Source organism: Vanessa tameamea, chromosome 19, assembly GCF_037043105.1.
Source record: "Vanessa tameamea isolate UH-Manoa-2023 chromosome 19, ilVanTame1 primary haplotype, whole genome shotgun sequence".
In the NCBI taxonomy this organism is placed as follows: Eukaryota; Metazoa; Arthropoda; class Insecta; order Lepidoptera; family Nymphalidae; genus Vanessa; species Vanessa tameamea.
This window is the reverse complement of record NC_087327.1, coordinates 8,658,900-8,684,021: the sequence shown is the minus strand read 5'-3', so window position 1 is coordinate 8,684,021 and position 25,122 is coordinate 8,658,900. Positions and strand designations below refer to the sequence as shown.

General features: G+C 35.4%; 1 protein-coding gene across 2 annotated transcripts in view; it reads right to left on the bottom strand.

Moving 5' to 3' along the window:
• Window positions 1–25,122, bottom strand: part of Lobo (lost boys) — a 147,769-nt gene that overhangs the window by 17,483 nt on the left and 105,164 nt on the right. The window contains exon 1 of one of the 2 annotated variants that reach the window (XM_026638536.2): window positions 3,260–3,358. The exons of the other annotated variant lie outside the window; for it this stretch is intronic. The gene's annotated coding sequence lies outside the window, so the exon portion shown is untranslated. Of the gene's footprint in view, window positions 1–3,259; window positions 3,359–25,122 lie in introns of those variants that run through there. 2 annotated transcript variants of the gene reach the window in all.

Below are 25,122 nucleotides of genomic sequence, written 5' to 3'. Positions count from 1 at the left end.
CAGATACTGTTTGTACATATAACAATATATAGGTGGCATGAAAGTAATTTGGCGCAGGTGGCTCTATAGAGACAGTTTTTATAACGTCTCCATTCTGCCAGCGGGTTAACGTCGCACGTCGTTGCGTCGTCAAACAAAGGAGTGTTTTTGTCACGCGGCGCCACCCTCCCGCCGCGAGTCGTGTCCGTGGCGACGGACGGCCGCGGGCGTCGGGCCGGCCGCGGATCGATATCGCTCGAGATCTCGGCCTACGCGCCCGCCTCGCCGGCCATTTGCCTACCTCGACGCCTCGGGCTCGTGTGTACATAACCCGCCACCCACCACCCGGGACCGATACACCCCCGCAGATTACCGCCTACAAAGCAAACTTCATTGGTACGTGCATGCAATATGCGCAAGGAGATTGCTTTGATATCCGACCCAGCTCCGTATTTAGCACGGCCTATTCCGAGTCCATTGCGCATCGAATCTTAGCCGAGGGCTAGATCTGTTCGAGTACATACGAGACAGCTCCAATCACGTTAATCACTCGAGCGTAGCATCTCTTGGAAGTTGAAGCCGAATAGCTGATATGAACTAAGACAAAGTGCAAAGTCTTCTCCATATGCGATGCCCATACGAGACACGAGGCAAGACTGATACAGTGACCTCATTATTGATTAAACTGCCATAAATTTATGATTGAAACAATTTTTTATTTCGTCATAATATTATCTCAGACTCGATGTGCTATTCCACAGAACAATATGGAATAATATTCAAAACGCTTCCCTTTACAGAGGAGCCATTTGCTACTATGATTTATTTGATTCAAATAAATAATTATATATAATATAAAAACTATTTGCACGACTTTTCACTTGGCTTCGTCTAAATTAAAGCCAAGAACTCGCTCTTTAGCAATAAGTATACTGTACAGAATGAACAACAGTTGGATCATTATTTATATCAACGTGAATTTATGGTTGATTTTATACCTTTATTTTATAACACTACCATTTCCTTTACTAATGGACCTTTTGTTTCGAGATCGAGATGATATATAAGTAATCTTTCAAAAAATTATACGTTATAATAGACATGTGAATTTTTCAGCGACTATATTAACTCATACATATGTACTACTTATATACCTATTAAAGTGTAATAAAGGAAACGTATATTGTAATTTCAATGGTTAAGAAAAGTATAGTAAACTGAAGCGGCGCGCAGCGTGCAGAAATTACTCGTGAATTTCAATAGAAAAGCTCGGGAGGGTCGTAAATCGGCCAAGTGCAGCGCTCCTGTCCTCCCGACTGCGACGCGAAAGAGGGAAAGTTCACATTTGCATATTGGCCTCCGTATCAACTATTTGAAACGAAACTTTCAAGTCGCCGAGCGAAGGGCTGACAACTTTTAATTTACTTTATAATATATATACTTATATGTTAGTCATTATGTACAAGTCGGCTACTAAATAGATAATCATATATTAAAAGTTAGATTCATTCATGTTTATTATCATATAAATTATATATAAGAAAGATAAAAATCAGTTCCTATATAAATTTATATTAAGAGAAAACAAATGACTTGTGCAATAATGGAAGCTCATAATTTTTATTGCTCCTTTAATTATTTGGTACGAACCAAAACGTTTGTGATAAACCGTGCGCCATTTCATAATAAACAGACGGAAAAACAAACAATAAAGAATGAATGAAATGAGTACGAGAGTTGAATGTGAATGAATAGCTAGGCGCCGGCAGTCGGTTGAGCGCCTTCGGGAATATTTTAGCGTATTTCAATAAAGGCGCGACATCTTTAATCTAGGCGGGATCGGGTAGGGGCATAAATCTTGCAGGTCCGGGCGAGTTTTGAATCATTTAGCGCGGTGCGGCTTGAGCCCTGCGCGACTTCCGTCCGGCACGTGCGCCCCTCGCCGCTCCCGCTGCCACCCGCTACGAGCGCGTCTGTCTTGCCGAGACAAAGGGGCAAGAGGGATGTGACAGTACTGACATCGATAGTCGACAGTTACATTGTTGGTTTTCTACAACAATTCCATTTATATTATTTGAGATGTGTTGTGATAATTACATTATATCAATGTTACGTTGTAGTATAAAAAAACAAAAAATAAAGTAAAATATATAGTTAAAATTGATATTAATTATTGACCTACTATACAAATGTCTTAAAAAAATAATTGTTTGAAGTTTCAAAGCGTATAAACTTTCTTCATATTTAATATGAGATAGTCGATATAAATTCTTCCTTGATCAAGCTCTAGTGTACGACGTCCGAGCCGCCTCTAATTTGAATTCACGGAGACTCCGCGACGCGTCCGCCGCGTCGGCCGCGCCCGACTTAATGAATCGCGAGGGGGGTGAGGGGGCTCCCACAGGGGGTTGCCGGGGGGCGATCGGACGGCCACCGCATCCTCCGCGCGGATAAGTGACGCCCGTGTTGCTTCGTACATAGCTCCTTATGTATTGCGGCACATAGCGGCCGGCCTGTACCTACGTAACGCTCGCCAAATTTATGTCCCGCACATGTCTAGAGACCGCGGCGTACCTTTAGAGGGATTTTGCGTGTATACGTACAAACAGGGGCCGTCGAAGATATTCGAGCAGGAATTTCGTGTGGACCTTTATTGATGAGTTCCCTAGATAGAGTCTCCTTGTCATGTAGAGATATAAAACAAGTAACTAACATATTAAGAAAATATACCATATCTGTTTTCTTTAGCTCACATTTGTTATCCGTTCGTATAATATAATAACCAAAAACAAAGAAACTACTTTCTTCTAATTTTTATAAGAATGAAAAAAAAACCAAAAGTACTAATGATCATGAACTTCGAATTGTATTATCGCTGTAAACAAATCCAAGTCGACTGTAAACAAAAACTTGCTAATGGGCAATTATGTAAATGTGCGATCAGCGCAAACAATCAAAATGCAGTAAATTATTCAAGCGCTTTGAATTTGCTTGAGGCTACTTTTATTTATTTTTAAAGCCGAACGATTATACAAACTAAAATACCTTAAACAATACCCTAAGTATGTCTGCTATATTTTGAAATAAAAAATCTAATTATTAATATAATGGTTTTGATTAAAAAATGCATCATAAACCTCGCTTGATTAATACACATCTTCTATCAATTTAACAACATGTATTGTATTTGAGAAATATTGAAAAACACAAAACATCATACAAACGCATAAAAAAATAAACAAATCAAACCTCATACACAACACTGCAAATATACACAGACCAATTCTTTTTGCTCAAGGATCTAATTCCTCGCGTCCCCTAATACATAGCGTTTGAATTATTCGCCGCGGTCGGGGTCCTCGCGGGTGCGCTGCGAACTCGCGTCCGCCGCGCCATTATTCTCGATAATCACGCGATATCGATTGACGACGTGCGTGCAGCCCTAATTTGGTTTCTCGTTGAATTACTTGCGGTACACGTGATCGTATTTCGTTTTTTTTTTTCTGTATTGGACGCGGGGAAATGGGTATTTTATGTGGGGTAGAACTTATGTAAGTTATTTCATGTGGAATAAATTCATAAAAATTGTTTATTATTTAGTTTAGTAATCAACTTGGACAATAACCGATTAGTGAGAAAACTTAGAATATTAATTTATAAATTTATAAAATATATATATATATATATATAAGTCATTGGTATGAAATTTATTATTTTATTAAAATTTAATTTTAATTAGCAACCTAGATGACAACAAGTTGAAAAAATTCTATTTTTTTCTGGATACTTTACATTTTATTATTTTTTGTTCAGATCTTTGCGCTAATTTTTTTTTAATATGACATGACAGTGACGCGTCACGACCATAGACATTTTACTTCAAAACAACATATAGGTCAACACTAGCAACGTGTTTTATAAGCTTCAAATTAGCTTCGTTTTTACCGCGAAATGAAATGTGTGCTGCATTTCTTTTACTGCGAAATAAAAAATTCAGTGTTACGGTTTTTGTGAAAACTTTAATGGGTTCTTAGTTACATTTAAATCCTTATAACGTAGTCATTCATACCATGAAATGAATAAATTATTAATATATTAAGTTAAGTACGAACGATCATAACAAGCATACTTTTTAAACTACGTTGATGAGATTTACTTATAACATTATTATTTTGTTCAAAGTAAATAATCTTAGCAAAGATTTTGTATGATCTTCCTAAGTAATGAAATTACTAACATTCTAAATTTGCACAAAGTAAAATAATAAGTATAAGACTGATGTATTAGTCTGTGGAGTGTGATCTAAAGTACTAGTAGGACACCAAAGATCAACACGGCCTTAATCACAATTGCTAAATATTTGATTATTTTTTTTTTAATGTTAATGGACAATCAGTTCAATCTTACCCGAACAAGTTCATTAACATTACCACCTCCTTTTTAAAAACTTATTTTTGTGTTTATGCATAAAAATATTCCAATCCTTTATAACTAGATCAAGCCAGTTTTTCTCGAATTAAAGATTATCTTCACAGCTCCTGAACATCTTGTTACATAATGACACCGTAATTCATAATATGACCGTTATAAAACAAACCGTCTCCGTCCGGATGTTTTGTTATATAAGTCTCTGAGATGAGCAACAGGTGATATCATTACGGGATATTTTATAGCGCTCCCTGAGAGGCGAATGTTAGGAAACGTTGAAATTTCGAATTTCGACTCATTTTATAGAAATTTATAAAAATCTTTATTAATGAATGGGGTTTCTGATTGTTTTATTATCGCTTTCAATTATTGTTGAAAGTTATACTTTTTCTTAACAATTATGTTGAATTATTTTGTTGCTATGCTATTCGTTGGCTAGCTTATAAGGCTGATCTCGAGGTCTGGGTTTAATTGCCGGATCTGGGTTAACCAATAAAGTTTTATAGGGGTTTTTGTCAAGATCCCGGTGTCAGGAAGTTAGCGGTGTTTTTATTACAAATATGTGTCATAGCACACTCTTCCTGACGGATTCTGGACAAGGTAACCATTCTCGAGCGAAGCTACCTAACTGCACATAACACACAACTGTGTGCGCAAACTCAAGTGCACTATCTTAACCTAAAAGGACGACGAATGCGACACGACCTGAGATACGTAGTTTGGGCACAAGACCATCGTCTTGTTTCGACATCATCTTGTCGACCATGTTTTACTTAATTTCCGAGGAATAAGAGTGTATGAGTGTATGAGTGTATGAATACTATTAACTTCTCAAGTCAGAACTGTTACTAAGATTTGTCTGACGGCCAAAACCAACGTGATTTGAGCTACCGTAAGTCAAGCGAAGAGAGTTCTTACAGAATATACCTATAGGTCGCGCTTTCGTTAAACAAAATCAAATTAATGCTGATTATCTTCTGACTACAAAGTAAATAAAGTGTTGAATAAAAATTACCGTAAAGCAAAAATATCGTGAAAAAACTCGGTGCAATTTCTCGGCAGATGCGTTCGGCATCGCAATGAGGGAGGTGCCGCTCTCACGGGAGGCCGACGTGCCTCCCAGCTGCGCGCGCGCCGTGTATCCGCTGCAGTAGGGGTGGACTAATCGATTTATTATAATTACTACAATTTATTATTGTTTTGATATTTTTTATCGACTAAATTTATAAGGTCTTTTTTTCGTTACTGAATAATGAATGTATTATTTTTCAATATTAACTTGAATCCTAGGATTAGGACTTTCAATTCATATATACAAATAATAATGACCTCATTCTGCTGTTACTTTTGTTTTGTATAACGCCTGCAAGATTAATTATATCTCTGATAAATTATATTTATAACATTTCAAAATATTTCTTAGAATTTGTTATTATTGAGAAAAATAAAAAGTATTTAGGTCATAACAAAATAAGACTAAACATGATAAAGTTTATACAATAACAAGTCTAATAATAGATGCGATATCGATAAAGGTAAGTACAATTTTAATGTATTAAGGTTATCAGTATTCAGTCTCATCACTAGACCCGCGTTTTCTCTCGCGACAGTATCAACCATCGCGTGATACGTCGGTCGCCGCGCTCCCCGGCGGCCGCGATAAAATCTCGCGAACGTGCGTGACGCCGTGACCGCATCCTGTTCCCTATTCCCTCACTCCCCGCGCCCCGCCGCGCCGCGACTGCGAATGCCCACGCGCATAGCACCGGCGCTTCCACCCGCGGTACCGCTCACCGCATGAGGTGTTACGTTACACGTTACTTTTTACAAACTGGACTTCGCTTAAAACCTCAATTGAATAATCACCGCGGTGTAGAATAATAATAAGTATTATGAATATTAAAGAAAAGAAAATGACAGACAGAAAAGTTATCGAACTGAAATGGCAGTGGGCTGGCCACGTATGTTGAAGGACCCGTTGGAGCAGACGAGTCCTAGAGTAGGGATCACGGTTTGGCAAAAGCAGCGTAGGGCGCCCACCAGCCAGGTGGACAGACTTGAAGAAGGCGACCCGAGGGGATGCGGAAGGTGAACCGGAAGCTGTGGCGCAATTTGTCCAGCAGTGGATGACGGCTTGCTGACGACGAATAAACTCACTTTTTCATACTGAATTTGAAACTTTTCACTAACTTTCGAATATAAATGCGAAATTTTACTTGTTCAATGTTTCTTATACCTACGAAGACGCACGAAATAGTGAACCGATTCGAAAGAAACTTAATAAGAATAGAGCACCTATATATACCGGAAAATGATAGAGGAGACTTTTTATTTTAGGATAATTAATAAAACAAAATCTATTTTAATTCTGTATTAATATCACTTTGATTACAAAATACCCGTGCCGCGATGGTCCAGTGGTTAGTAAATCAAAATCAAAGATTGCGAGTTCAAACTCGGTAAAGCACCAATACATATTTATGCATTGCCGCTCTAGAATGAGTGCTAGCAACTCGTTCAAAAGGAGAGGAAAGAGGAGGATTGTATACAGGAAGTAACATAACATACGTATCTTATGAATTTGATATATAGTATGTACTAGATAATATTCAATGAGCACATTATCAGATAGTAGTTTTTAGTTATATAATTACGAGTAAACCAGTATGACGTGCCTTGAGGTGGAATTAAAATTGAAAGGGCGCACCTGCGAATTATTTTAACGGTCTCTGGCAGGATCATAAATATGTTCGTCGTAAATCGATCGAGTCCTCGCGAGACATTTATATCAGAAACTGTGAGAGTTTTATGCGTTAACGGGAATAAATGTAAACAAGTCAGTGTGGAGGTTATTGGTAAACATTGAATATCGGCGGTGAGGGAAAACATCGCGATGAAACCTGCCTGTGTCGGATGAAATTCTGCCACGTGTGCATTCACCAACTTTGCTCCAGTAACAACGTGGCGTAAAAGTTATATTTCTACATTTACAAGCACATACATTAACTTAAGAATGACATTTATTTAAGAGGCTAACAAATGTATGAAAACATTATTTATTTATTTTCTCTTTCGTTTCTCACGCATTTTGTTTAGAACTTTCGTATTTATGTTTTACGATTATCGCCTCAACTATCCGGTGTTTGTTTATTTTGTTCCTCCGTATTTTTTTTCGAACGAAATGTTCAAACGAGATAAAAGTTAGCCCCCTCATTATTAGCGCGGCTGCAGCTGCGAATTTGCTCGGATCGGCACGGACGGGGGCGTCCGCTCAATGAGGGCCGATCAGGTAATCTTTTGAAAGCAGGTAGCGATAAAAGCGTAATGGGGAATCCGTATTGATGTTCTTTAACTAATGTAGCGTTCGATTTTAGACTTTTTATACTTTCTAATACGCAATACAAAATAATTCCCATTTTTAATTCATATATCAACTTCGAACGAATAGGGTTATATTGAGGGACAAACATATAAAAAATAATGTCTCTTTTCGGGCCAGGAACCTTCTCGGCCATACACAGAGTAACTCACCAAAGTTTTAATTAAATGGTTTAGTAGCATAGAGCAAAACATACAAACATTCATTTCAAGTCATGTAAATACATATTTATTTAATTTTGTGCAAAATATATAAGATTTTAGTAGCCGCCTGCATGAAAATACAACGCCCATAATGTTATTTTCAAGCTCACGTCCGTAAAAAACATTCGAACTGTGCGAGAGAAACAAAATGACAAAAAATGTGCACTCGACACGCGAAATTCTTAAAAGCAGTCGCAACTCGCGTCGTCTCATCGGAGTCGTATTTTTGCGCCAGGTCAACCCCCCGATGGGGGCCGATGCGACCCACTCGCGGGTGGGTTAATTAGTCGCGAGCGCGGTCCGGCTCTCTCCATCTAACTCGCCTTCTTTATTTGCCCGCTTGATACAAATGTGAGGATTTCTCGGCGGGCGATAATAAAATACGACCGGCGCTTTTTTAAGCGTGATCATTAATCATTAATAGCATAATTATGCAACATTGCTATGAAAATATTTTAATTACGAATATGTCTGTATACTTGTTTTAATGAATTAGATAAAAAGTTACGCATTTTTCAAATATCTCAAGCCGAAATATAATATATGTTGAAATTGTAATGCCAGTATGATTAACTTTACAATCTATGTTAAAATAAATACTATTTATTATCGAAATTAGAAATTTTAATTTCTGCATACGTTAAACAATAAAATGGGCTTAAGCATTGAGAGAGAGAGAGAAAGAGAGAGAAAGAAATCTCTTTCTTTCTTATTGGACTTACTCTCAGTAAGTCCAACACAAGAACTTCAGAATAATATTAAAATTTATTTCGGTGTGTGTTAGATTGCTTTATTCACACTTATAGAACCAAATAAATACAACGATCCTTCTACAGATACATAGTCAGCAAAGAGCATCGTCAATCGTTTAAGTTATTAATTCGATACGGTCTCAAAACGCGCTCGGAAACAGCAATATTGCAAACAAAGATCAAACGTTCATAATCTAACACGATAGTATTACTGTGCAACTCTGAACGTAATCAAACTCTAGCGACCTGTGAATTAGTAGCCGCTACCAACAGAAGCATAGCTTGCAATTACAGCTCTCGGCGAGTCCCCGCGGGGTCAGCGCAGCCCGCACTAATGAAGGCGAATCTTCAAAGGGGTCCAAAAGGCCCGACTGTCCAGCCCGCGGCGCTCTTGAATCTTTAAAGGGGTCGCGCGTCGGGAGGCTTACGAGAAAACGACGTTATTTGACTTGTAGTGAACGTAGAGTGTGTCTTTGATATTTACACTTGTAATACAATTTCGTTTATTGTTTTTTTTAATCTATGCATATATTATTTTATTCTTTTTATTATATAATATTCCCAGCAAATAAAATTTATAATATTTAAAAAATCGAATTCGTTGTTCTTTTGACGTGGTTATTTTATTATTGAAAATTAAAATAATATATTTTAAAAATATATATTAAATTAAAAGCCATTAAGCAAATAATTCAATTTTTAAAATAAAGTATTATTTAATCTTATTTTAAATACATATACGTAATTTTAACGAAACATTTATTACATGAAAGCTTAGATTTTCTACACCGTCAAAGTCAGTCAAAGAGAGTTTGATTGGCGTGCCTAAGACCTATCTGATAGGTCTATGTACCTGCAGTCCTTTAGCGTCGATTCGCAGAACTTGAGGAATGGCCGGCGGGGTGTTTAGGGGGGTGGCTCACAGCTGACGTTGGTACCCGGGCTAATATCCTACATAACGTACTCGGAACACAGGTATATCTAGGAATATATACTAATTTGAGAACAGAGTCGCGTTTTATATTTCTCATAGGTGGATATGTTAAGATAACGTATACATATAGTTTTTACACACGAATAAACATATATATTTATTATTAATACTATTGAGAAGATATTTTTTATAAGTCCTAACTAAAAAAAATACTAAAACAATATACATTAAACGTATACCAGAAGATCCAGCGTTTTTCGCTAAATATTACAAGGTACTTAATAAATTAAGTAGTAATATTTAATAAAGACACGACAAGCGTGATTTTTTAATTTCAAGAACATGAAGTTCATATATAATTATTATGACGGTTAATTGGAATGAATAAATGTATACGAAATTATTTGTGACAAGTGATCATACAGTCGTACATACTCTAGATAATTTGTTAATTATTATTAGATATAATATTGATTATTCATAAATAAATAATAAAATAATAAATGTTGTGTAGATGTCTAATTGTTAGGTTAAAGATAATATTTGCTTGATTGATACACGTGGCAGGTTTTCTCACGATGTTTTACTTCAGCGACATGTTCTTGCTTAACTGAATTTGAACCATCATTAAAACCCACTGGGCTATCTCTCTAATCAATAAAATATCTATTATTTTTTTATAAAATATTATAATAACATAAAATGTGATTTTATTCTAACGCAACATTCTTAATTCAAATATACATCTGTATTTAATGTAATCGTCTGAATAATTATTTTGACAAAATATAAGAAAAGGCGGGAATTCCATTCGAATGGATAGATAAAATAATTGTAATTGAACGAGTGAACGACAGCATGACATTTCTAGTTCGACGCTAATAGAGCCGCGGTTTTCGAAACGCAAGTAGCCGCCAGGCATAGAAACTATTTTCATTGGACGAAGACTATCTATTTATACGGCAATATTCAAGAATAGCATTTTTTTTAATATTAATTTTTAAAAGTAGAACAATATTTTGATTAAATATTCGACTATTTAAGTACTCGTATATAACCTAAAAAAGTTGATTAAATCAAAAATTGAATGTACTTATTTAAAAAAAATACTTATATATATTTATTGTGAAACAGCACAACCGTTTTTCTTCCTTTCTTTTTAATGATAGGTATTATAAGCTTTGCTATTGTACTATACACTTAGTTACTGACTTATTTGAATGTGTATTATTAAGTTTAACAATTTTTCAAAATATATATCTCAGTTTCTAAGGTACTTTTATGGGAGATTTATTTATTTGTAACCGCTAATAATACGATGACGCAATGAAACTACGTTTAAACTTAGTTTAACTAAACCGATCATTATTCGATCTATTTAATTTGACGCTTTATTATGTGACGAACTATTTGCATTACATAAAAAATATAATTCGTTAAATTTCTATCAAATTTCTGTAAATTATCAGAGAAAACTAATTCTTGAAATTATGTATGTATGAAGATGATTTTAGGACATTAGTTACATATATATATTATGTTTGAATAACAAAGACGTTTTCCATAATTTATAAAAGTCAAAGTCATCGGAACGATTCAAATTTCGAGGTCACTTTAAACAATGGTGCCTTATTCGAAACTGTATAAGACATGTTTTTGATTAAAAATGCTATATTAAAACGGCGGTCAACCGTCAGTTCACAAAGCTTGGCTTGCTTTTGTCTTAACAAAGGCTAGTGTTCAGTTCAGCCTACGCGTAGTTATATACTGCTGGCCAGGAGTTCGGGACATCGAGGGTCCGGCCGCGGAGTCCGCGCTCTAATTAAAACACCCCCATCTCCCAACGTCCGCCCACCCTCCCGATCAGTCAAAGATTAGTGCTAGATATTTGACTCGAGAACAAACTACTTAAAAATATATTTATCTAGCTTACACAAAACAATATTTTGTGCATTTTTAAAGAATATGTAGAACTAAAACTTCATTAATAAAAATAATTAATAAAATTGAAGTGAAAAGACAAAATAATAAGCTTGTTCATTAAGGGTTTGTTTTTATTTTACTTAATCTAAAGAATTTTTTTTTAACCTGAAAATTTTTAATATTGCCATACCTAAATATATTTTATTCAAACATTCGAAAACCTTCGACGGAATGAAATGTCAAACGTTGTAATTATTCCTTAGCATGAAAGTAACTGAAAAAAAAATAACAAAAATGTTCGTAAGCGCTGAATATTTAAATGTATACTTTAATTGTACAGTCGATTTCACGAAACACTTAAACTAACGAAATAAAAACACGCTCGGATCACATCTTTGCGAGACATTTACGCATGACCAAATCAATTTCAGTTTCTGAATCTTAAACGGTATTCAATCTTGCATCTGCCGCGCCTAAAGGTTATTGAAATTCGTCAGAAAAACCTTCCTCGCCCTTAAATGGTTTAACAGTTCTGCGAACTATTCTTTGATTAGCGAGGCCACCAGGAGGCGATGTAAAAAAGGACAAGCCACGTGCCACGAGTAAGATTGCTCCATGAAAGCTCCCTATGTCTGAATCAATGTACCCGTAATTATATAGTACGACATAGTACACGGACAAAAGCGGCCCTAATTAAAATATATTTGCCTTAGCGATATGTCAGTGTCTTGGATATTGTGAGTGAATTGCTCGCGACGAATATGTTTAAAGCGTAAGAGTAAAGAAATACGAGTTATTTACGGAACGACAATTAATGATTTAAACGTAACAGACAAAAAAACATAAAAAATAATAATTGAAAATCCATCCACAAAGTGATCGACTAACTCTTGATTACATAATTACAAGTATATACATACAGCTAAAGCGTGTATGGTATCTGTGGATAACATTAAGTTTTTATATAAAATGATGGTCTATGATACCGGCTTTTGCCAACGGATCTCAGCCAAATAATTAAAAGATAGATAGATCAAATGCAAGACTAACGGTTTTACGTTATTTCGGAGGCACAGGCGTATAAAATTCCAACTCACATTTTGTGCTAATTTCTTGTCAGCCCAGACAACCCAAAAACTAAATATTCTGAATATTAAATAAATTTCAAATTGTGTAGAACATACGAATGAATGAGTGAATGGTTAACATAGAGAATAACGTAAAGAAGCTTCTAATCGTTGAAAAATGAGATATTAGTGATTTTATTTTATTGTTCATTGCTAGTAATAACTTTAGACTATTAAAATGAATAATATCGCTCTTGACTTACTTTTATGTGTTACAGCAAAAACAATCTAGGGGAAAATGATCCTCGCTGGTAGTATATTTAGTGGTTATTGATTAAAAAAAAAATTGTTAAAATGAAAAATAAATTAATAAAAAACAAAATTGTCTATGACAACTAGGAAAGCTGTCTTGATTAAATTCGCATGTTGTAAGTATTTGATTTTAATTTTTTTCGAGTGATCCTGTTTTCATTAGACTCGAATTAATATTCGTTGATCCAGATTAAAATATTTACTTATTTATTTATCGAATACTGATTGTAAAACAATACCCTTTTACCTATATAACGTATTTAAAAGCGATTCGACGTAATTCTAAATAGCGAGCTCTTACGTAAAAGGATTACAGGTTAACGGATATCAAATTCACCAAAGACGATCCGTGACGTCAGAGAAGGTCGAGTGGACACGAGGGTCGTCGAATCTCGCTGATGAGGGCTCGGTACTTAGACGGTTGACGTTTTAGGGTTCTCAGGTAGAATAGTTAGAGCCTCTGTCACGTTGACTTATGTATTGCAAAAGTCAACGCTGAATTGATTTCTTTAATTAAATCCTTTAACAGGAAATTATTTTACAAAGAAAAGTAGTTCTTTTTTCTTATATGTAAAAATGATTACAAATAAAGGAAGTTATTATAATGTGGTAACCCTTTTGACAGTTGCCATTTATATTATAGATCTCTCGTGACTATTATAGCACTGGCTCTCTTATCCTTATTTTTGGCTTGGTTCGTTAAATACAAATCACATCAATAAGTGATTGCATGGTGAATGAAAGTGTCAGACACTAGTTTCAATAAAAAAGTTGAGCGACATTAAAATATCAGTAAGCGAAACAAATCTTTTTTTTTTATTTTGACAAAGGGTTTAAGATAGCAACGTTTTATTACTAATAAATGTTTGCTGTTTATATTCATGATTAGAGAACAATTTTTTTTTCGTTACAAGTCTGTATAATAAATATTGGTCACGAATTCATTCATTCGTTCACCGTTATTGATATTTAAGCTGAGCGTCTCCGAGGCGATACATGATCACTAAATATTCTAGTCCCCGGAGTATTATAAAATCTTTCACAGGAAGAAAAGATAAAATATATACGAAAGTCCTTTTAAAACAAATCAACTAAACCTCACGAAGTTCTTATTAGTATTCTTTCGATATAAGTATACAAACTCGATTTTACCTATAATGGCCGTCCCAGAGCACAAACTTTGAAATTGATATCATAAGTGCTTTTTAGACCCAGTCTATTTGTTTTGAGCCCTTTTAGTATCCACATAAAATCGATAGTATAATGTGTTTATATGTCGGAATTCGACCATAAGCGTTATTGAAAGCTGTCTGTTCCGACTTCGTATGGGTAAAATTTATACAAAGTTACCCCCTCCCGTTCTCTTCCCTCTTGAAAGTAAAATTTAGAAAAATCCTTTCTTAGTAAGTGTCATCGTCGTGTAACGGGTGACTATGCTAAATTTCAAGTCAATCGGACCAATAGCTTCAAAGATCTCATGATGAATGGTATTTTGCTTATATTTGACGAACACTAAATGAATTCGAATTTTTTTTTAATTTTATTGATTGCTATCAAAGCCCGTCTAGCTCTAAAACAATAAAAAAGAAAAGAAAAAAAACATCGGATACGCTGACGAGAAAAAGGTACTGAATGTTTTGTTCCTTGTCAATTTATGTAGCCATACTAATATTATTAAGTGATAATTTTTTTTTAATTTGTAATGAGGGAGTAATCTCTGGAACTAACAATCCAATTTTAAAATTGTTTTCATCGGTAGATTCATGAGTGTAGGGTATCAAATATAGGTCTTCATAACAGTTAACTTCTTTGAATGATTATTCATTGATTATTTGGTGTTGCCAGTAACATGGACTTCATGGGTGTCCGAAAAATTAAAAAAAATATCTATGATTTCTAAGTTCACGGCATGCAAAACCAATTAGATATCTACACACACCATTTTTTATCCGCTCTACCGGTGGACCACCAATTAACATTTGAAGAAATCAATAAAGCTGGCGCCATTTCTTGGAATCACTTACGAACCATCAAACTTTAAAGACGTAAGTCTGAGTAGTGTTGTAGGCACATAGATCTAGAAATGAATTAGAGAAGTAAAAATATAATATAATTAGCAGCTGTATTTTATTTGTCTTCTGTAATAAAGGAAAACATCGAAAAGAAAACTGTGTGTGTCGAGAGAGTCATAACACGGTCAGATAAAGAACCTGCAAACCTTCACAAGCGGCCCAACAGTTGGACTATCAGTGGGCCAACACGTTGTTACTGATAGACCAAGTATATATACTCCGATGAAAACCTTAAAATAAACTATTGGCTGGTTATGCTGAAGTGGTTAGCACTCCTCATAGACACTGATCCTGTAAGAAATATTAACCATCCCTTAGATTACTAAAATGCCATCAACCTTGAGAATTTAAGATGTCATGCTAGTTAATCTTTAAACCGGAACACAACTATCCTGTAAGTAATGATGTTGCAGAAAAATATATAATGAGGGGTGCTACGTATTCAGACGGACTTGCATAAAGAAGTTCCACCAAGTCATCGATATATAGTCACAGGTATAGTTATATAATTATATCGTAAAACGCACTTCTTTTTAATAAATGTGTTTACAATGGCTTATTATTAAAGCAAAACCTGACAAAGGTTATGTAAGTATGCCAATAGTCCTGGGACCGGTTGAAAGATCTAGAATTCGATGTGCTGCAGCATCATCTGACTAGTGAGTGTGACTGATCTCAAAGAGGATACTATAGTAGAGTAAATATTCAAGCTCCAATTTCCAATATCATGGCTGACAACCGTGATAGGGTATAAAAACATATCCTTAATTTTTTTAGCATGCTTATGGTTGCTGTATAGACTGCCGGTGATTTTTCTGAACACAGTTCAAGAAATCTAAAGATCTTACTAAACTTGTGAATGTTTTTATATATTTATTATAGTTGTTTCAGAATTTGCATCGAAGGCGTCGAAACCTACATTACGCAAGATGTACAAAAATAAAACATATTATTATATGATACAGCCTATGTCCATTCTGAAGCTTTTAACTAAAAATATATTAAAGATTCCAAACATGAATGTTTGATTGATTGATGAATCGATTCAAGGAAAAACTTTACTTGAATCGCTAGATAATAAATGACACTCTCCTCAATGTCTCACTGAATTACCTCTATTTGTTAGGTATTATTACTAATTTAAGATAAAAATAAGGTAAGAAAAAGACGATATAATTATGTATTATTAATATTGTCGTATACTGAATCGAAGATATGGTGCTTGGGTATTTAGTTCAGGGGAAGTAGCAACAGTTCTCAAGTAATGGTTTCTAATGTGAACCACTTATCCACACTACATAATTTTACACAAGACTATTTTGTGAACGGAATTTTAATTTATAAAAATAGTTCCACTTCTGTATATTAATAGTGACGTCTGTAGAGCTATTTTGTAGGAATGAACTCAAACTCGAAACATAGAATACGGCCATAAACTGTCAGAAATGACAAGAAAAAAGTTACAGCTTATAAATGACCTGACACTGGGATAAGGCGAACGTTTTAAAACATAAATATATACACATTTAGGTAATCTTCATCCGCCATGTGTAGGTTACCTCACGATGTTTTCGTTCATGTCCAAGCACGAAATGTGTTACACTTGAATTTACTTTGTGATGGGGTTTTGTGTAATGTGTGCCTGGTTAGGTACCACCAATTCATCATATATTCTATCGCCAAGCAGCGATACTTAGTATTGTTGTGTTCCGGTTTGAAAGGTAAGTGAGCCAGTGTACCTACAGCCACAAGAGACGTAACACAGTTCACAGGGTAGGTGACGCAATAGCGATATAAGGACTGGTTAACTTTTCTTTACATCGCCAATGTGTAGACATTTACATGTACCATAAAAAAACACAATTTAAGCACATAAAACTCAAGTGTCCTAACCACTGATATTAGCAGCCAGTTTGGACATAGCGACGGCCTTCGATCGCGTATGGCACAAAGTGCTTCTTTCGAAGATTCTTTTCTATGGGCTTTCCGGGAAATTGTGCAAATGAATCGCCAATGTTTTGGCAGATCCGAGAATCAAGATCGTAGTCGATGATGCATGCTCTGACTTAAAATTCATCAATTCTGGTGTTCCACAAGGCTGTGTACTATCACATTTCTCTCTCTCTGTTTCTTCTGCATATCAATGACTTGTTGGAAATTAGCAACATTCATAGCGTCTATGTATCAGCGTAAACAATTTATACTCCGGCATTGCGAATATTTCTCGGGAACACGTCAACGAATCGGAAGAAACTTTTGCCTGAAATCGAATTTTGCTAAACATGGTCACGGACTGGGGCCGGCTAAACCTAGTCTAATTCAACCCTAAAAAGACACAAGTTTTCGTATATCCACGATTTGCGAACATTATTTTGGTACCACAGCTAATTTCGGAATATTTGGCGTTGGTTTTTCGAACCTCGTTCAGTTCCGTGGTTAATTGGAAGGTAAATTTAATTAGCGTCTAAAAAGCTTAGTGTACGAGGCAAGACAACAGAGCATTGCTCTCACCTCTTTGCGGGTGCCCCCCCAATACAAGCTTCTTCCATTTAACCACATTCAATGCTGAGCGGATCCAGTTGTGGACGACCAGTCTCGTCAAAAAAACTCGCCAGAAACATAGAACGAGATACAGAGTGTAGTGTTACTCTGTTATAACTCACTCTGCCTTATTAAGCGGATATAAGAGGATTTCAAAAATCACTTACGTATGTGAAAATTATCATAGCATAGGATGGTTTTTAAACATAACTATCTTGAGATGTTTGTTGTTAAACATTTTGAATTATTTAGCTCTTCTATTTTTACTATGTCTATTCATTTTGAAGGCTTTTAAGGCTTCTTAGATATTCATAAAACGACTTAAGGAACGATAAAACTATCATAATACTCTTTAGCAAAACACGATTTTGTGAATAGTTTTTATAAAACGTCCAAAAAGGTTTTCTTGAATAAAGTTCGAGAAGTATTTGCTGTAGAACAAGGTGAATGTTTTGGGTAGCTGGGTTTGTTTACCGAGGGATCTCTCGCTGTGTACTGAGCGATCGATACTCGCGACACGGCCCCGAGGGCGCGTCAATTTGCCCTCGCCTCGTCAGCGCTAAATTATCCCGACATCTTTAAATGGAATTCCGCGGCTCGCGTCCGAGTCCTTGCACGTTTCTATAAGGTCTGTTACACAATTGCCAACAAAGGACTATTTAACAACCTCGAAATATTCTATTTACTTGATGGCAGGGATGTGAACAGGCTGTCTAGATACGTAACAACCACTCATCAGATATTCTACCACCACAATAATAGTTAGTTGGTATGGTTTTGTTCCGATTCGATAGGCCAGTATAATTTCAGGCACATGGGATATAACATTTAAGCTTGGCATCCAAGATTGGAGGCGCATTGTCGATTTAAGAATGGTTAATATTTCTTACAGCGCCAATGCCTTAGTATATGTATTATTTAGTATATAATAATATATTATATAAAAACCTACACTTCGCAGTTTCATCCGATATAAATTTAGATTAAGATCGCGACAATTGTGAAATTCATGTTATTATAAAATATTGAAAAAAATAAATTAAATATAAGAATGTTATTGTGAACGTATCCTAAGGGTTCGCCAATGCGACGGGGGTGGATTTCGGGTTCGCAGTCCCTGACGGCCGCACGACGTACCACCTGCCTCGAACAGTTTGCTCAGCGCATAGTAAGGACATTTCGAGGATACCTACCTCCCTAACGTCTCCACGACACGTAATTATATGTATATATATGGCACAGTAAGGATTTAGTGTTTTAGGTGAACTGTCTGTTCTTTTATTAGAAATAGTATGACTTTCAATATTGTCTATGGAATTTACGTATTATGAAATTGAAAAATGTTTGTGAAATAGATTTTCAAGTTAATAGATTCAGTCGTTTTAATGTAGCGGTAATGAGATTAGTAGTGAGAGTCGAATAACTTGAATATAAATCTAGATAAAAGTGGGTTTAATATAAATGCCAGTTAAACTATGCCGATATATATTTAGAGTTATTCATAACTACATAAAAATAATTGTAGCAGAACTGTTTCGTATTATCCTAATAAAACTATTCTAACTTATTTATTAATCGAATATGCATAAAAATATTAACATATTATTATATGTTATATAGATATACTATAAACTCGTTTCGGCTTCACGGGGCTAAAATAAGGGAATTGATGATCTGATTTTGTTGATCGTGCCGAGATTTATATCCATCAACGCCTACAGTTCCAAGGCATTACCAGTTTAATTTCATTTGTATCCAACATTGTAGAGTTTTTATACGAAGCATGTATTGAGGCAAGTTTTGAAAGCAGTCTTTTCGAAATTCTAATACACTAGCGACTAGTCCTGACTTGGCACGGGTGCAATTTGTTACTAAAGAAAATTATACTATATAAATATAATTTGAATAGGATTCTGAAATAATGTAGTTTTCTAACAATGAAAACATTTTAAAAATTAAACCATCAATTGCGAAAATTAACCCTTACGTACAAACAAACAAATTTTCCCTCTTAATGATATTCGTATAGATAAAATAACATCGCTCGAATAATATCTAACTTTATAAAATTATACAGTTATTTGAAAGGTCGAATTACGGCGGTCGCCCGCGGCGCACATGAAATAGTAATCGGTATCTAAATACGTTTCTTTCCACGAATACGTACTCGTATATATCCAATTTCGTCGTGTCGGAATACGTAATTAAGTTAGTGGACAAGGCACGGCCGCCCCCGGCCGTAACGGACATGCACATGCCGTCTTAATGACTCGCGCTACCCACACTCCACCTCTATCCGGCGTTAGTTCAAATCACCAAGGATAAAGGTCGCTGTTCACACACTATTGAACGTCTTAGAAATTTATAATGTAACAAAGCTATTTCGAAATCGTGATTACTGTTTAGTAGTTTATTTTGTATTTAATATTAAATACTTTATTTCGTATAGTATTACGTAATATGCACAAACATACGGATAATAATGCTTTTTTTTATGTTGTCTTTATTTTTCATTTGTTTACTTTAAGTAAGGACCTATTAATGACTTATTGCTTGATTTAGACTAGACATAGTTAATATGATTTGCTAATTGTGAATAATCTCTAAGAAAATATTAAGTTCAAAAATGTTTAGTAAACATTAGTTATTCTCAAGTGATACAATGTGTCAAAAAGTGTTTTGTGTCTCAAGCGCAACTAGGAGCAAAGAGCAAGATAGTATGAAGGTGAATAGACGGTTGAAATTGTCGTGCTAGCCAGAGCATCGTTCGGGATTATCAGCTCCGTACTCCGGCGCTCGTAATCAGCAGCAGCAGCGACCACTCACGCGTAAATTACGCGCCTCGCCCGCTTTACTGAGACCGTCCTCGAGGCGACCCTTCGAAAACGTATTCGCATAGTCCATTTTAAAACCACAGAATAAAAATTGTAGTATACATATTATAATAATTAATTAAGAATATCTGATAAAATTATTATAATTATAAGTGTATGAATTTTATTGTATGTTTTTATACTTGTATTGAGTCATTATTTAATTTATAAGTAACTGTATATTTTAATTATTTCACCGTGAATAGGCACAATTAAATAATTCAATGAATACCACATATATATTTTTTACATTTGGTCCTCTGCCCAAAGGTTACCTGGAAGAGATCGGTGCTTTAGCGATAAGGCCGCCTCTTGCACCCCGCGCAACTTTGTATATTCCGCAATTTATTTTGTACCCGTGTAAATATTTTGTTAATTAAAGTTCAATGAAGTATGATTATGATGATATTTTATCACTCATAGCTTTACCTACAAATGTTGTTTAGGGGAACTAAACAATGCTCTGTCATCTTCTTTCGTATGTCAAATTGACGATGGGTAAAAGAGAGAAATCTGTGTCAGGCTGTTTGTTGTAATCATACGGAGAATTCGTTTATAATCTTTAGTTTATTTTCATTGGTACTTATACTATGTTCTAGTAGCTAGGTATGAGGCTACAGATCACGAGGCTCTGGTTTCATACCCCAAGATGGACCGAAAAAAAAGTTATTGCGGTTTTCTATCAAAAAAATTCTCGAATCTGGAAATTGGAAGAGTTTACACTCCCGTGCCTCGGAAAACACGTAAAGACGCCTTTACTCTGTAGATTGTGTAGATTTGCCGTCCCATCGAAATATAAGAGTAAGGGAATAGAAAGTGCATCTGTGTTTGCATATCCACTTGTTGTTGGCTGGTCTCACTTGAGATTGGCCGCCGCAACCGTAACCAGACAGGTTGACATCATCATCATTATATTACATACGTTAAAAGCATTTTGACATACCAACTAGCGTTGCTCATCCAGAGTTTAAAAGTTATTATAATATCAAAATACACAAATATAAAGCTTAAAAATAATATTGAATATGACTATAGAATTGTTAAAATTTGATGTAATTATGTGATCTATTTAGTCATTAAGGCGCACCCCACCAGGTCAAGCGGTTTTCGACTGATGTTAAGTGACATAGTACTCACATATGCAATAATAAATATATTGTTTAACTTATTCACTCAATATATTACCTAATTATAAAAGTTGAAAAATTATATTAATTTACTGAAATAAAAGCAGTAGCTACTGTAAATTGTCATTCTGAGTACTGATAAATTTACTCTGTGGCTTTTGCGTTGGCAGCAGGTCTAAACTACGCAGGTCTTCCTACACTGGACACCCGGAACCTTCGTTAATGTCGCTTAGAACTCGCGCTTACAAAGACAATGGCCCTTTAGGTCCTCTGACGCGTGGCATATTGATTGATCGGATTAATGATTCCAATTTCCGCACGATATTCGAAATTGTCAATATACACAATGAGCGATCATCATTATGTTTGTCATACTTCGTTTATAACCAACACCTATTAAATCAAGAACATCTAAATAAGTTTTAATAAAAACACTTAGGTATAACACAAAGCGGACTTGACTCCTAAAAGCAGTTTTCAAACAAAGAACCAGCGAGCGAATTCTTCATCACAAAGCCCCACACGGTAATGACTTCCAACGTTCGTAGTACATAGTGCAAACGCGTAATTGAATTTCGTAGTAGCGCAGTAGGTGCCGCCTTTATTAAACACCCCGGCATTATCTTGCGACGCCAGCGCACTCGCCAAATCCAATATCCCGAATGCGCAATAACAATCGCGGCCGTCTATCGGACGCGCGTAAATTATGCACGGATCCTATCCACTTGAAAATTCTGTCAAAGGAAATTGAACTTTATGCCATTGAATTAAGTTCGAGTCGTGATGCAGATGTAGGTAGCATCGCGGACGGTCGCCGACGACACCGCCGCCGTGCTAATGGCTAAGAGACACCCCACGTCCCCCCCCGTAAGGGTATGTTTCCACTGTATGCTGTGTGAACTAAATCTAGCGTAGAGCCAATATATACGCTACTAAAGTTATATAGTAATGGAAAGTATTATTTTGTGTTTATATAAAGTGTGATAAATATTTTGTGATTGTTATGTTCGAGCACGTGAGTCTGCTTTTGTATTCGTATATAGACAGCACGTGTCTACACACGTGATTAAATATTTGAGAACAATGGTTGTCGCGTGGCTGATAGATAGATAGATAGAATATATTTATGTATATATGCGAATTGAGTAATGCAATTAAATATTCATTATGTAATATATGGTATTTGTTGATCAGTCGTTACATTCAAAACCTGAACAGATGTTTTATCGAATTGAAGCAACAAAAATTGTTTCAATAGAAGTTTGAATTCGACTTTTGTTGAATCAATTTTCATTCTGCTTTCGTTTCTTTGTTGAGCTACAAACGTCAATTTTAATATTATAAATGTGAATATTTATTATACAATCATGAAAAAACACTAAAACTTTCCCCTTCCTTTCACACGCGGATCAAATATTGGAGGATAGAGTTGAACTTAAATCGGGCAGTGAGGAAGTTAAGTTGATAATCAAAGTGATTTTAAAATAAACATTAAATAACTTAGATAAACTTCGAACGCTGAAGTCTGTGTATATATGTGCATGTAGGGGTGGAAACTACTATTCGCTAGTGACGTAACCAGTATGAGTGACAACAGTGGCTTCGGGCTTACAAAGAGAATTACATCTCAAAGCCGAGATGGCCCAGTGGATAGAACCCATGAATCTCGACCGATCTTAATAGATTGCTAGTTCAAACCAGGTAAAGCACCATTAAATTTTCATGTGCTTAATTAGTTACTGTTGTAACAAACAAATTTAAAAAAGATCTAAAAAAAATCTTCGTCAGACAATACGAGTTGTTAACATAGTTATTATATTTTAATTAAAGGATTTCTAGGAGTTTTTCTTACATAAAATGAAAAGGTTTTCCGGGAATAATCGAACGTTATGTCCCCATTCAATGAACAAGCGAACGAAGTTGAATACTCAAAGATATTTTTTTAATTAAAACAAAGAAAATGATTCCTATTGTTAGTCTAATTCAATGTATCCCATCACTACGCGACCCAATTTCGCATGGGTCACATAAGGACTTCATAAATATGTTTAAATGAGGACTTAAACCGGGATAAATACAACATGAACGACACGTTCTAACCATTGGGCCATCTGGACTCTTAAAGTATGAATACTAAAAAAATGTATACTATAACTAATAATGGTTTTTTAATTTGCTTTTCTTTAATCTTACGCAATGTAAACATTATTAAAAGCCCGGAATCCAAGGCAAATATTAACAAATACGCAAATGAGAATAATTGATTAATGCAATTAATCCATTCACTAATATAATCATGTCATTTTTTAACATTAGCAGCCTGTCAATTTCCCATTGCTGGGCTAAGGCCTCCTCTCCCTTTAAGGAGAAGGTTTGGAGCATATTCCACCACGCTTCTCCAATGCGGGTTTGGAATACACACGTGGCAGAAATTCGTTGAAATTAGACACATGAAGGTTTCCTCACGATGTTTTCCTTCACCGCCGAGCACGAGATGAATTATAAACAAATTAAGCACATGAAAATTCAGTGGTGCATGCCTGAGTTTGAACCCGAAATCATCGGTTAAGATGGACGCGTTCTAACCACTGACCCATCTCAGTTCTCACATCAAATAAATAATTAAGATATTATACAAAAAAGGGGAATCAAAATAAAAGGGACCGTTGAATAAATGTATTACAAAATCTTACTCTAATATATAAATAATTTGTGTACCTACATCGTAACAAGTTAAGAACTGTTATACTGATTTTGATTAGTGCATCTACTGACCGATTTCGGGCAAAGGTCGATTTGCGCTGAACATATTTAAATGCGCAAGTGTGTGCGCCAACTGAAACACTCGATTCCCTCTCATGATTCATTGGGATGGCAATCCGACACGGCCGGGGAGAAACCATGTATTAATTCAACGGATTTACATGCTGAAGCACGAGACTGTACCACAGCTAAATTATTAACACCGGGCTCTTAAAGAAGTATTTATTACAAAAAAAAAAAAAATAGCGAGATCTGAGATTTTAATTCAAGACGAAGAAAGTGTGAGTAAATAATTATAGCATAAATATATATATTATTATAGGCAGTGTGGTATACTACGATCGAGTTCTACATCGAGTTTAATATTACAGAATAGTTAGTTTAGCAATGGTATTTATTCGTTTTCACACGCGCATTTACTAAATCAACCTTAACCCATATCCTGTACGAGGGGAATTCGGCTGTCGGTCTGTCTATAAAACGTTAATATTGGCATTGGCATGGCAATAGCGCGAGTGCCATTTAGGCGGTAAGCAATAAGGTATTATGACGCTTTGCTTGGCGGCTACTCAAAACTCATTAGTCGAAGTGAAATTTATTAAACTAGTGAATATTTCGGTGCATTGTGGTTTGATTATAGGGACGAGCATATATTGAATACTAGTTTTTGCCTGTGATTTCGACTGTGTGTGAGTTTGGGGTGGGGGCAGATGTACCTAACACCCACCCCATGTTCTTTTCTATACCCCTGAATGTAAGCAATGTTACT